At 41.6% G+C, this 13,672-nt stretch overlaps 1 protein-coding gene across 2 annotated transcripts in view; it reads left to right on the forward strand.

Annotated features, from left to right (window-relative positions):
* LOC120452587 overlaps positions 1–13,672 on the forward strand; it is a 50,455-nt gene that overhangs the window by 15,585 nt on the left and 21,198 nt on the right. The window lies entirely within an intron of this gene.

Raw genomic sequence — 13,672 nt, forward strand, 5'->3', positions numbered from 1 at the left:
GCTAGATATTATAAAATTGTTGTTTGTTTTCTATGAATAATAGCACTGGTCTTAAGTTTTAAATAATACTTTTAAGGGGTTTGCTCTTAAAAATTTGAACACGTACTCAACCAGCTAGTCTTGCAGTTCATTATTACCCCAAACACTCAATTCTCGCCAGTTGTCTCCAAGTTATCTCATTAGATGTACTTGAGGCTGGCGAGGTGGAAAATGCGCAGGAGAATGGCAACATTTTAATTTCTTTTTAATGCGGTACGAACTCATGGTCTTAGCTTCTCGCTTGGGGTAGGCCAAAAAAATTAATTATCGTTGGCAAACACGCTCGGCGCTGAAAGGGGGATGGAAAAGTGGGCGTGAGCTGGGCGGAGAAATCATTGCAAGTGAATCGTAAGCCGCGGAGGCTTCGCGTTTTTCATTACATGAGCGTTGTTAAGCTAAAAATAAATTGCTTATTAAAAAGCCTTGCCGGCACACGTATATCCATGTATAGCCAGGTGGGTGGTGTTTTTGGGGATGGTGGTGCGGCGGTGCAGAGAATGGAGCCACTCATTTACACTCGAGGGGACACGAAAGCGAGATGTGGAGGAGCTGTTAGCAGTGACAATGCGGAATAGAGCGATGGAGGCAGACATCCAACTGGGTGTGAATGACAAAGTCGCCAGGAATCCAGCCCACTCCCACTCTGCCGCCTTTCTCCATTTCTCCCTCAATCTCCCTGGCTTTCTACGCTAAGCGCGAGAAAGTCCTTGAAGCAATCGACTTAGTGCCTGGCTGTGGCGTTTGTACATATTTAGTTTGCATTTACATGGCGCACAACAAGGACATTGGCATACAACAGCACTGACAGAAAATGATGCCACGCAGCAGTTAATTTGCTTCTCATGATATGTTTTCATGCAGTACCACATGGTATAGAGTAACGCGATTAACATTCGAGTATCGAAGCACTTTCTGGAATATAACATCCGTTTTTTCTTAGTGTCTGAGACTCCAGCGAGCACATTTAATTTTCTACACATTGCACCATGTCCTGATAGATTAACTGGATATTGAAATGCCACTCCAGCCATGTACATATGTGCTTTGCTCGAAATGAGCGCTTTATAAATATGTCCTTGTCAGCGTCCGAGGTGGGGACCATTTGCCACTCCCACGTTATCTTCATCTGCGCCAGGACCCGGACAGCAGGCCTGATTGGATAGACCAGAGTTCGAAAGTCAAGGTATCCTTCCAGTCCGGTGCGGTTGTGTGCGTATCCTGTATCCTGTATCCTGCACGCTTCAATGAATTTTTGTCAACGTGATTCGCATTAGAATGTGTATTCAAATGAGCACATAATTTGTTTGTTTGCTTCCCAGCTACCTCAGCTACCGAGTCTGCGAGCATTAAGATATGTCTGCATGTGGGATTGGGATTGGGATTGGGATTGGATTTCCTGGAAACGAGGTGATCGACCTGGCCATGCCAACTAGTAGATAATCCGATAATAGCAAAGGATAAAAGGTGGAAAATTCCAATTCACTGCAAGCAAATTTCAAGGGAACAACCCAATGATAGAAATGTGTGTGTTTATAAAATTCGTTTATTTCAAAACACCCTCATTGGCAATGGGTATCACTTTCCGGCATAAATATCGAGGCGTGCGGAGCCGGGTATTTGGCATTTTATGAGTGCAATTATGTGTGGCAGGGTGTGCGTGTGTGAAATAGAGACTCTCTGGGGCCAGGAAGTGGGTGTGGGACATCGACGGCGTTTATAAATTTCGAACAAATTACAAATAAATTGGAGTTGTCGTGGCAGCGCCATTGTCAACCTCAAAAGCAATCGCTGCCAAGAGAGGCCCCACTAGTAATTTAAAATATGCAAATTTCCCAGAGCTCTGTGTACCAACCCTCTGAGCCCAGACACACCCACCACTTGGTGGAGTATTTATTGCGATTCGCATTGTCGTCGCCGAAATCCCTTTTAAAGACAATTTTCATTGGGGTTTCCCCAGCTTTCCACCCGCACAGCCCCTTTACCCAGCACACCGCCCAACCGAAAAACCATAACATTTAATTTACTTAAGTTCACTAAGCCGCTTTGGGGCCAATCACTTTGACGAATATTGTGTCTGTTCCACATTTTAATTAAATGTATAAACCCATGTGCAACTCGTATGCTACATGCGAATATCTGAGCGGTCGCGGCTTTCGTGTTGTCATTTCGTCCTGGTTTTGTTGGTGTCTTATGTTTGATTGATGGGCGTAGCTTTGTGCAACTTTTTGTGGCCGGCGAGTCAACGCGAATTGATTTAATGCGCAATGCATTTGTGGACTCCCGTTTTGATGGACAATTGGCGGACGCATTGGTTCCGTTGATTGCATATGGCCATAAATATAAATTCTTTAAACCGTGTATGATGGAGTTGCAGCTCGGCGGGCGAAATATACATTCCGCCGAGCGAAGTAATTCATTGTGCTGATGAATGGCTGGCAATAAATAAGTTAAAATTGTTTATTGAAATACGGGATGTATGGAAAATAAATATTGCAAATCCCCCTACTCATTTGTTTATTATTATTATTTTTTTTATATATTCTTTGAGTTTTTCCTCTCTTTTTTTAATAGAGTTCAGTGTACTGGAAATATTTCCAACTCTGCAATTGTTTTGCTTTCCCTTTCCAATCTCAAATTCAAAGCAAGCCGCAAAAAATGCAACAAATAAAAAGGCAAATGCTTGATGTTCTTTTCAAATGAAAATCACAGAAACTGGGGCGAAATAGAAACTACACAAAAACTCCACTTCGGCAGGATTTTTGTGGAGGTTGAGCTATTTCGATATTGTTGCCTTTGAAACCGCGCAAAACTAATGCTTTGACTTTCAGTTAAAGAAAGACAAACCATGCCATTGTTGTAGTAAAAAATTGGGTAATGTTTAGTTATTACTTTTATTCTTGAGCCAGCTCTATTTTCGCGCATTGGCTGTTTGTGTAAAACAATAATAATAAATTGCGCGGCAATTCGGGTAACGGGCATTTGTCGCTTTGACTTTCCACTGTTGCCAAGCCACGCCCACTTGTCCCGAAAAGCCCCCAGTATCATGCCTTGTAAACTTTCACTATTTGTGTTTGTGTTCTTCGGGGCCGGAAAGTTGTGCGTCTCTTTTGCATCGAATTTATTTGTTTGTTTTTGCGCCAAATAATTGTTGGCTTCTTGATTTCCAGCCTAACTACTTAACCCTGGCTTTATTAAATTTACAATGGTACAACTCGTCGTATACTCGATGCCCAGCGTTTGGAATGGGCGTGCCAGTGAAGCCGTGTTATTAAAAATGTTCCTACGAAAATCGGCGCTTAAGTTCAGTTTGTGCTTGTCTTTTCGCCTTTCAAACCGGATTCCTTCCTTGCCACCCTGCCTTTCTTGGCCTTCGGGCAACTGCGTTGATAGACTTTTCCGACGATTGAGATTGAGGCGAACCAAGCGATGTGGAGAGCCCAAAGGCATAAGGAAACTGGCGCCATTTTGTATTCCGCACACAGACACATACACACCAAGCACATATATATGCCATATATCCCGATTTCAGTAGTGTGGGTGTGTGTGCCAAAGTGACGATAAAACATTTGCCTCGATTGCTTAAGTATGCCATATCAGGAAAGAGCTGCCAAAGCTCTGGAAATGAGGGGATTGGACTGAGGAGCTGGAACTCGAGCTGGAGCTGGAGCTGGAGGGAGAAGCTGGAGGACTGGAGGAGGAGCTGATGAGCAGCTTGTTCCTGCACCCCAGCGAGTTGGGTATTATGATACCATTACGTAATTCTATGAGCGAGCATGGAATCGTAGATGCCATTAGAAAAATGGTGCAAACTCAATTATTGATGTGCCTCGTTGGCAAATCATATGCGAGCTTGCGTCTCGGTTTCCAAGTGCCAAAAAGGGTTTTTTGTTGCGCAGCTATCAAGTGGTGGGAGCACTCAAATATCCATTTTCAATGTAGTTTCATTGATTTTCTGCCCGAATTTTTTCTTGGTGTCTTCGTGAGCTGTCGCCAAAAATATGCAATCAGGTACACTTTAATAAAACTGGCTTCTTTTAATATTAGAAATGATCAAAGACGTTCAAAGGTTTTATGATATTATGCTATTTATGATATATCAGAGAAATTAAGTAAAATATTCTTTCACGTAAGATATATTATACAATAGAATATATATACAATTATATTCTTCTTAAATATGCGCAAGACGCTTGTGGTTGAGTATATAATCTATAAAGTTAACTAAATGAGTACATCAGGAATTTGGTATATTATTACCATTTATAACCCTTCTAAGAAGATTTCGCTGGAACATTTATAGTTTTTCCAAGTGCTCTTCACTCACACTGAAAGTTAACGACCAAACGTTAGTTGGGTGTCGAAAAGCGAAGGAATCTGCTCGGTGCTCTGTTAATTTAAGTAAAAAGCATTTTCCTTGATGTGTTTATTTGCCACGCCTACCCAAGGACCTTCCCCCGGCAACGCCTCCCTCGCACATATACACACACGTACACACAGAGTCATGCTGAGCGTTATCCTGGTGCTCCAATATTACTGATAATTTAGTTGGTCTCTTGTCCTGGCAGCGTACATTTATTGTTTGCCATGTAGCAATGGCTTTATATAGAGAAGCTAAGCGAGTGTCCTTGTATGGGTTAGCCCAGCATCTGTGTGTGTGTGAGCACATCCTTTTGGATGTGTTAGTTCATTTTTGGCCTTTTGCCAGGCCCGACACATTGGCGTCCTTTTATGCGAAAATGAGTTGAGGCAATGTGTTGGGTTTGCTATTTTTCGCATGTCTTTTTTCGTTTTTCTCATATCATTATGAAACGCTTGAATGGGTTTTTATGTGCACTTGTGTAGTTGTGTCCGTGTGCCTGTCTACATATGTATTGTCGGAGTCTGAGAGAAAGTGTACATAATGGGACTAATATATTTGGCTATTGATTTAGAGCGGCGATAAGGTAAATATTTAATAGATTTTATCGGGAATTTAATGCTGCACAGACGGATGTGGTGAGGAACAACATTTCCTAGTCCAGAATTTCCACTGCTTCTAATCGTTTATCAAGGATCCCTTAATTTAAGTTTGCAGAGTAAGAAATATATATAATACATTTTCAAGTTTAATTTACCCTTTAGCGAATTATTTTTATTACTAGCTAAGCTGTATCAGAATGTATTTTAATTTAGTCCTTTCGCGTCCATGTAAAACAACGTTTTTTTTTGGCGTTTTTGGGTATATTCCAATTTGGCTTAATTCCAAAAACTCACAGACATCGCCCAAAATGTCACACACTTTCAGTGCACACACGTGTATCTGTATCTATGCTCGGGTTTGTAGAGCAATTATGCAAATGTCCCGGGCAGACATGCTAATACATTTTTCGGTAAATAAAACATTTTCGCGGCAGCATTTAATGCCGCCAAATAAAAACAGCAGCAGCGGCAAACACACGCCCAAACATAAGAAAATAAATAAATACGGGAAAAGTGCAAAAACATTTTTCGGTCAACATAAATTATGCCAAAGCATGAGCCGGCAACAACAATCACCAGACAACCAAAACCGGCAGAAACAGCAATGGCAACATCATTGTTGTTGACCTACAAAACGGCAGCGGGCGAATTACCATTTTCCCGACCAAGTTTTACCGCGCAAGTCTGCGCAAATTGTGGCCAATTAATTAGCTGCATTCGGCGGCCAGTCGCTTCGCAATCTGCGCCCTGAAATTTAAGTTTTGCGCGACACTTTAAGCATTCAAAATGTAAAGGATGTCGAGCAGTGATAGTCACCTGTAAACAAATTAAATAGCAACGCATAATACCAATAATTCCGCGCATCCGAAGTTGTTATTATATGGATTATGGCATTAGTGCGTTGTGTAATTGGGGATGGAAAATCAAGCGAATATTTATGGCAGTTTAAGTTTGCTCAGAATTATCAAGAGCCTTGTCGCCATTCCCACTTGGGCAACTCTAATCCGACTAATCTGACTAATCCGCCAGATGCCATACGACGCCCCAACCTTTTCAACCAAACAAATACTGTGGCTTGCTGTCTTATTTCCACGAAAGACATTTAGTGCCCGGGCATCATTAGAATACCTGCCTTGTTAATAAGATTATGCTGACGCATGCAGGCAGTTGCGCGGCTAAAGTCAGGTGAAAATGGTTGGAAAGTACGAGTATGTATGTAGATGGCACCACCGCAAAAGCCAGGGAGCCAAAGAGCCCACCACCTCCGCACCCAATTCCTACCCGGGGTTACCTGACATTTAATCAAGGCACAGCGCAAAGGTAAACAAACGGAAATAAGCGAAACTTCCTGTTGCTGTCACCGGGTTTTGTTGCTGCCACTGCCACTGCCACTGCCACTGCCTGTTTGCTGCCTTTCTGCGCATACGAAACGGAAATACAATCAAAATTGTGTAATGTTTGCTTGCCACCAGCACAGGCAGCACAGGGAGCATCAGCTGGCAGCAGGAAATGGTGAATGGTTTGGGGTTCCAGGGGGGTTTTGGGGCCTCTTCTTGGGGGCATCCCACCAAAACACGTGCCAGATTGTGGTGAGGGTTTTCAGTTTTTTTCTTTATGCACCCCAAAAGCCCCTTGAAATGGGTTGATTTTCAGGCTTTGAGGTTTTGCTGAGTGCTGACAGATGGGATCGGTGGATATATTTGCGAAGTACTAATGAATTTTGGCTACCATCGAGTGATTAGCTTTATGCCAATTAAATATTTAATGCTTCCATTTATTTGCCATGTTAATGCGCGCATTCGATATGCAAAGGCAGAACCGCGAACAAGAAACTCACATTTCGACTTATTGCCCCACTTGTAAATGCAAATGGGTTTTTCCCCAGGAAAAGCCTGGCGGGCGGTGTGGAAATGGAAAAGGAGGAGCTGCCAAGAAAGCGTGAAACATTCGACGAGTGTCGGTCGTAATTGATGTTTTGACAAGTCAATCGTCAGCTAATTGAAGCCTCATATGAGGCATGTATGAGTTAGGGCTCGGGGAAATCATGGAATCGAATCAAAGTTGTCAAGTGCTGACTGGCGTTGATATGGAAAGCTAATTTATTATTTAGAGCACAGGAAGGAAACTCCAATTTCAAAAATCAAACAAAAAACCAAATTATTTCAATAAAATTACAAAATATTAAGAAAGCCAAAGGCTAATTAGTATGGATATTTAAAAATTTAAATGAGTCTTTCTAGTTTCACGAAACGTCTTTAACATGTTCCAAAAGTCTCAGTCGTCAATATGGCGCCTAAATTTCACTCTCAGTCATGCGAATGAAAGTGTTGTGAGTATGGCAACAATTTTTAAATTGGTTTAAACCTGAAAAAGGCAAATCATTTATATGAAAGAACGTTCAGAAAAGGTTTATTTGGTTTTCAATTCGTTTTATATAAATAGATACATAATAAAACATATTGACGGTAAAAAGGGGTCCTCACAAATATGTGACATCCGTAACACTAGGATATTTTTTATACCATACTCACAAATAAATCATTTGCTATTAGTGAATCCTCAGTCGAAACCATTCACACCTAATCCTCGAATTCCACGCCTTTGATTCATGGAATATCCTGCGACACAGTCGACAAACAAACCCTTTCATAGCGATGGCAACGCCCATTTTATTGGCTACAAAACAATTTCCAAAGTCATATTTTATGCCATCAAAGGCATTTGTCATTTATGCACAAAATGTGTGGCAATTTGGGCAAACAGTTGCCAAAACAGAACTATGTAGTTTGAAGCGAGTATCTGACGAGTGAACGCGATGTGGGTGCTGTTTGTCGTAAAAATGTAGGCAGAAAGGGTGAAAATGTAATAGAGAGTACGGATACAAGCTGAGGAATGGGGCCAACAATTTAGCAAACTTGTGCTATTTGTCTCGCTGCGCAAAAATGAAATAAATACAAAAATATGTATACAACGAGCATAGAAAGAAAATGGTTACGCAAAAAAGTTGACAGCACGAGCAATTTGAGTTCGGCTCTGGCCTGACTGACAAATTTTTTCTCTTGCTCGTGGCTAATAGTAAAAAATATGCGCGTTGGAGTTTCTGTGTGACAGCTTTCGAGATTACCACGAAATTGTAAGCTTGGCTAGAAATATATACATGTTTCCATAGGGACATGTGCAGCCAATTCAAAAAAAAGGAAATGGATTGAAGGGCAAACTGGCAAGCCAGCTATTTCAGTGCCAATGCCTGCTATGGCCTAGATAAGCTTTGTGGTCTTCAGATATTTCAGAGATTTCATTTAATTAGCCTGAGATAGGAAATTTTGCATTATTTTTCTTAAGAAACACTGCCTTGTAATATTTACAGATTTTTAAATTATTTATTAGAGTATATAAACAGTGGACTCCTGATTTTTAGTGCTGTCGATAGACACATTTCCCTGGCTTTGAAGACTCGTCAAAGAAGTTCACTTTCTAAATGTTGTTTTTCCACCATTTCATGTCGCTGGAGAAATGCCAAGCCACACACATACATACACTCAGAGAAAGCCTCTCCCACGCACATGCACACAGCCGTGCACTTTGCGTTTATTGTAAGGCAATAAATTCGCTGGATAATAATTTCAGTCTGCCGTCATAGCAATGATAAACCGTAGATGATATATTATTGCGTTTTTAGTAGAATAAATAGCGACAAGTCCTCTGCCGTTTGCGTCCTTGGTGGCAAAGTTGCTAGCAGAGTTGGTGGCAGAGTTGGTGGCAGAGTTGGTGGCAGGTTTTGGCGGCGGGACGCGCTGTTTACCACAAAATACAGGCCGGAACTCGGTCTAAGCCTTAGAGCATATAAATCTCATCGGCGGACCATCCGCCACCCACTCCAATATAGCCACTCCAATACAGACCATGATCCAGCATAAAGCCCGTTCACATGCAAAGTGTTGTCTCGTGTTTGCAGTCTTGTAGCGCCCCCGTTTTAAAATGCCCCGTTTTTATGAGTTAGTGTGACGAGTGGCCATAAATTTGATGGCTAAGAACTGAGTGGCAGCGCATATATATATGTATATTTACGCCGGCAATCCAGCTGAAATTTACAAGTATTTTGGGCGCTTATAAATTGGGTGGATGAAAGGTTGCGGTTGCAGGAAAACCCAGAGAGCGCAGAGCAAGGATTACGCAAAATATAAATCATGAAAGAAATCCGGCACAGAGGATATTTTCCGAGAACATTTAAAGCAGAGAACGAAAAGGATTGCCAATCGTGAAGTGGATTGGAGAGGAGTGGAGTGGAGTGGAGTGAATGGAAAAACTAAAACAAACAGTTGGATACCCATCAGAAAACAATTTATATATGTATATTAAAAAAGCAAGCCAACGCAAGCAATCGAAAGCCGCGTCAGGCTGGCAACGAAATTTGCCGACTGTCATTGCCAGGTTTGCCAAGGAAAACCAAAATTAAATGAATTTTTTTTTTCGTATAGTGAATATGTACATAAAACGGAAGTAAAAGAGTTGATGGCAAAATGTTGGTGTTGGGAGTATGCTACAAGGTGCTCGACATGGAACGATCGATATTCGCAGGGGATGCAGGCCAGTCAAATATTTGCCATCATCTGGAAGGGTTCCGAGTGCCTTTGTCGGCTGTTTGATGGCTGATGTCCCAGCATAATGTGATTGACTTTAAGAATCGCCAAAAACTTCGCCATTCTCTCTGTATGCCCGCAACGTAGAAAATTAAAACGAACCGGCCCCAAAACCACGGTAAATAAGCTTCGCCTTTGGGCCACCTTTTTTCCATCCAGCATTTCCATCGGCGGTCAATGGAGCGTTGTGCCGACTTCTTCGTCTGTCGTAACGTGAAATGAAAGCACGTAGCATTTTCATTTCGGTCAGTGTGCGGAATGCCAATTACAAGATGTGGCGCCCACTTGCCGAAAAAAAGAAGTACTGACCTGAGAGAAATGGTGTGCCCTATGTACAAAAGAAGAACTCAAAAAAGAGAAAAATACAAAACGTTCTGGAATTTGTTAATGTTGCATAAATGTTTATAGAAAAATGTAGTTCTCTTTAACGAGTATTATTTTTATATGAATATATATCTATTAATATAATGTATTGAAAAATTCAATAGGTTATTTGTTTTATTTGTAATGTTATTTTTTAAATTGTACATTTGCATTTACAATTTGCAGTGCATTTTGCTTAGACACAATGCCAGCTCAACTCATTGAAATGAGACGCGCATTGTCGAAGCTCTAGAGCCTCATAACTGATAGATGTCTCTTGTGCCAAATTTGTAAAAATTCTTAACTCAGCTCAGTTGTGGTGCTGTAAAAAACTCAGAAGTGTTTATGTATGCCAAGTCTATCTATGTGGGTAGTAATCTCATACCTAAGCAGTGACACAGTGGCAAAACAAATTTAAAAACTTTAATTACTTATATCAATTACTTATTTAATTTATTACAATTATATACAAATTCATTTGTAACTTAATATTCTTTTAAATCTATCATTCATATATATTTTTCCCATTGCACGAAAACGCAAAGAAGCCAGAGCCACAGAATTTAAAAGTGTTTCATTATTAGGGTTTGCAATTGGAATTCTTATTTTAAAAGTTATGCGTGTGGAATTTGAAATATCTTATAGAGCATACCATTTTCCCGGCGTTTTCCAACGCGCCTCTTTATCCGCTCTCAGTTTTCCGTGTTTGTGTGTGTGGGAAATTTATTATATTCATACGCGTGTCTGTGCTCGTTTTCGGTCTTCTTGTGTTTCGCACTTTGCTTGTTTGCTAATGGCCTGCGCCCGAAAAGTATGCCACAAGGATTTGTCGCACGGCAGACGTGGCGGCTACTTGATATGCACACCTGGCAACGGCGCCCCAAAACGCTCGCTGGCAACTTTAAAGCCCAGCAGCTAACTAGCCAATGTGTAAGGAAAAGAACGCAGAAGAGACAAAGAAAGAGTTCTCCTAACAACCTTACAGAACGGAAAATACTTGTGCTTATAAAAATCAATAGATATATTTCTAATTATGGTGCCTCGCCATCTCGAGAATACTTTCTGTTTATTAACCGGCGAAAAATTCCCGAATAAGAGTGCTTCCTTACGTTGCCAGTTAAGCTTAAATTAGATAATGATTTCATCAAAGAGATCTTGTGCCCAGGATGTAGTTATACCTCTTCTCCACTCGAGAGTAGCGAAACCAACTATATATTACAATGTCAGCGCACTTAACATGGTTTATCCTCGTGTCCCTGCCGTTGTTCGTGCCTCTATCTTTTTCACCTCCTCCATATCTGTCTCTATCTCTTCCTCCTCCAGCATATCTGTCTCTATCTCTTCCTCCTCCAATATATCTGTCTCTATCTCTTCCTCCTCCAACATATCTGTCTCTATCTCTTTCTCCTCCAACATATCTGTCTCTATCTCTATGCCCTGGCTTATCATCCTCCCACGCTGCCATTATGCACACGTCGCGCATAACCATAACGATTATGTTAATGCTCTGCAGGGTGGTGCAAGTGGGCGTGAGTGGGTTGATGTGTGGGCGGCTGGTTGGGTGGTGGGTTGGGTTTGCGGTTAATACACCTTGCTGCAGGCTTGTTCTTGTGCTGGTTGCCAGTTCGTCAGTCGCCTTGGCTTATTTCTGCTTTATTTACATGCTCTAAGTAGTTGTAATGGGCTCTCCACAGTCGCGACAAAGTGTTGGCAATAAAGCCAGATCTTGTCCTTGCTTTTAAGCCACGGAGTGGCCATAGAATCCATGAATGACTCCGGCTAGTTTTTCCACTTTCCCATGAGGCACGGCTCGTGATGGGATTTCACTAACGAGTGTGTGAGGAGTGTGTGTGTGTGGATAATGAGAGGCGCAGTGAATTACACGAGACATTCAATGGGCAAAAGGATTTTCTGGGGGTCGTGCCCGAATTTGGAGTGCCACTTCCATGCCACGAAACGTCATGATGGGGCAGCATTACGACGCAGGGACCCGAAAAACTCAATTGCGCATGCAACGGCCGCTGGGAAAGCGTAAAACTTTCAATTTGCGTTAATGGCATTAAATAAAGTCACTTGCACGCACCCACACGAACATAATCTCGGCAACGGAACAGGAAACGGAAACCAACACCCAAACCGAAACCGAAACCCAAACAGAAACAGAAACCGTGCCCATACCACATTCACTGGCCGGCTAGCCACTTAAAAAAGGTTGCCAAAGCCGCTCAAATGGGCTCGTGTGCTGGGTGTAAGTGCAGTTCGGTCTGATGCTTTCTTTTGCTTCGGAAATCGCATTAAAAATCATTGGCGAGCCATTTGCAAGGTGGCCAAAGCACGACATGATCCCGACCAAAAAAAAAATAAATAAAAAGTCGACAAATATAAAATGGCATGCGTGGCAGCAACAAGGGTTTCGTTTACGTTCAAGCAGCGCAAAGCGGCTAAAAGCAGGTGAAATCTGGCCAAAAACAACCGAACCGTCGAAGGGAGCTCACCAATCAGGCAGCAAAACAACACGAAATGTTTGAGCGGAGGTTGTAGAATGTTGTACTTTAGATAAAGTTACCACTGCTTTGTGTTTGTGCTTGATGTTTTTTAGACTTTGTTACACACATTCGACATGCAATGCACGTAATGCCACAGAAACACATGCACACTTTCTGGCACTCACACATACTAACTAACAAACACCTGGCAAAAGTTTTCCTTGAGAGACTTTTATCCCACTTTGCTTGTTGTAATATTTTCTTTCCTCAGTTTGTACTCTTGCTGCGAGTGTGATAAGTTTTTCTAAAAACTTTGCCACGCCCGAGAGCAGAAATACGTATCCAAAGTATACGAGTGTACATGCATATAAATTTTTTCTTTAATCATCATTAAACTTTTTAAATACGTGTCCGTTCCCAAAAGTTAAAGATAGCTGTGAAGTTTTTGTTGCAACAAAATTTAATTTAAATATTCCAAAACTTCGGGTGTACCAGTATTCTTGTATGCATCTTCCTAAAGTTTTTATTACCCATATATTTCCCGGATAAAGTTTAGGTAGGGTATTTCGAGTTTGCATTGGCCTGCCTAGTTTCTTTTTTTTCACTCAGCCTGATTTCTTGGTCTCTATTGTTGGGTTTATAAAAGAGAAAAATTGACGGAGTGAGTAGAGTGGGACAACTCAACCATTTGCCAGGACAAACCTCAGCTGTTCCCCCGTCACGCATCCGCCCCGTGGGCCGGTGTCAAAAGAGTGTGGCTCACTTTTCGGGGCAAGGCCGAGCGTTGAACATGATTTGTATTTTACTTGCATACCGTTGAGTAAATCACATGCACAAACACAAGCACAGGCACAAACACAGACACTTCAGAGGCCCAGAAACTTGGGCATTTACCGAAAACAAACAGCAAACAACAAACAAACAGCTAACAGCTAACGGCAAACAACAAACGCTGGCGTAACAAATTCGAATCTCTCTCTAAGGGAACCTCACTTCACTTCGATATCTGCCCTCGACTCACTGCAGTAATAATAATAAAGGGAATTGTTATTGTTTTCTATTAATTTACTTTTCTTGCTGCCTGTTATTGTTCTTTCCCACTGTTCTGTTCTGTTCTGTAGTTGCCACTGCCACACGTGTGGGTGCGGGTGTGTTTCTCGGTGTTTTGTGTGTGTAACATTTTTG

Source organism: Drosophila santomea, chromosome 2L (genome assembly GCF_016746245.2).
Source record: "Drosophila santomea strain STO CAGO 1482 chromosome 2L, Prin_Dsan_1.1, whole genome shotgun sequence".
NCBI classification, from domain to species: domain Eukaryota; kingdom Metazoa; phylum Arthropoda; class Insecta; order Diptera; family Drosophilidae; genus Drosophila; species Drosophila santomea.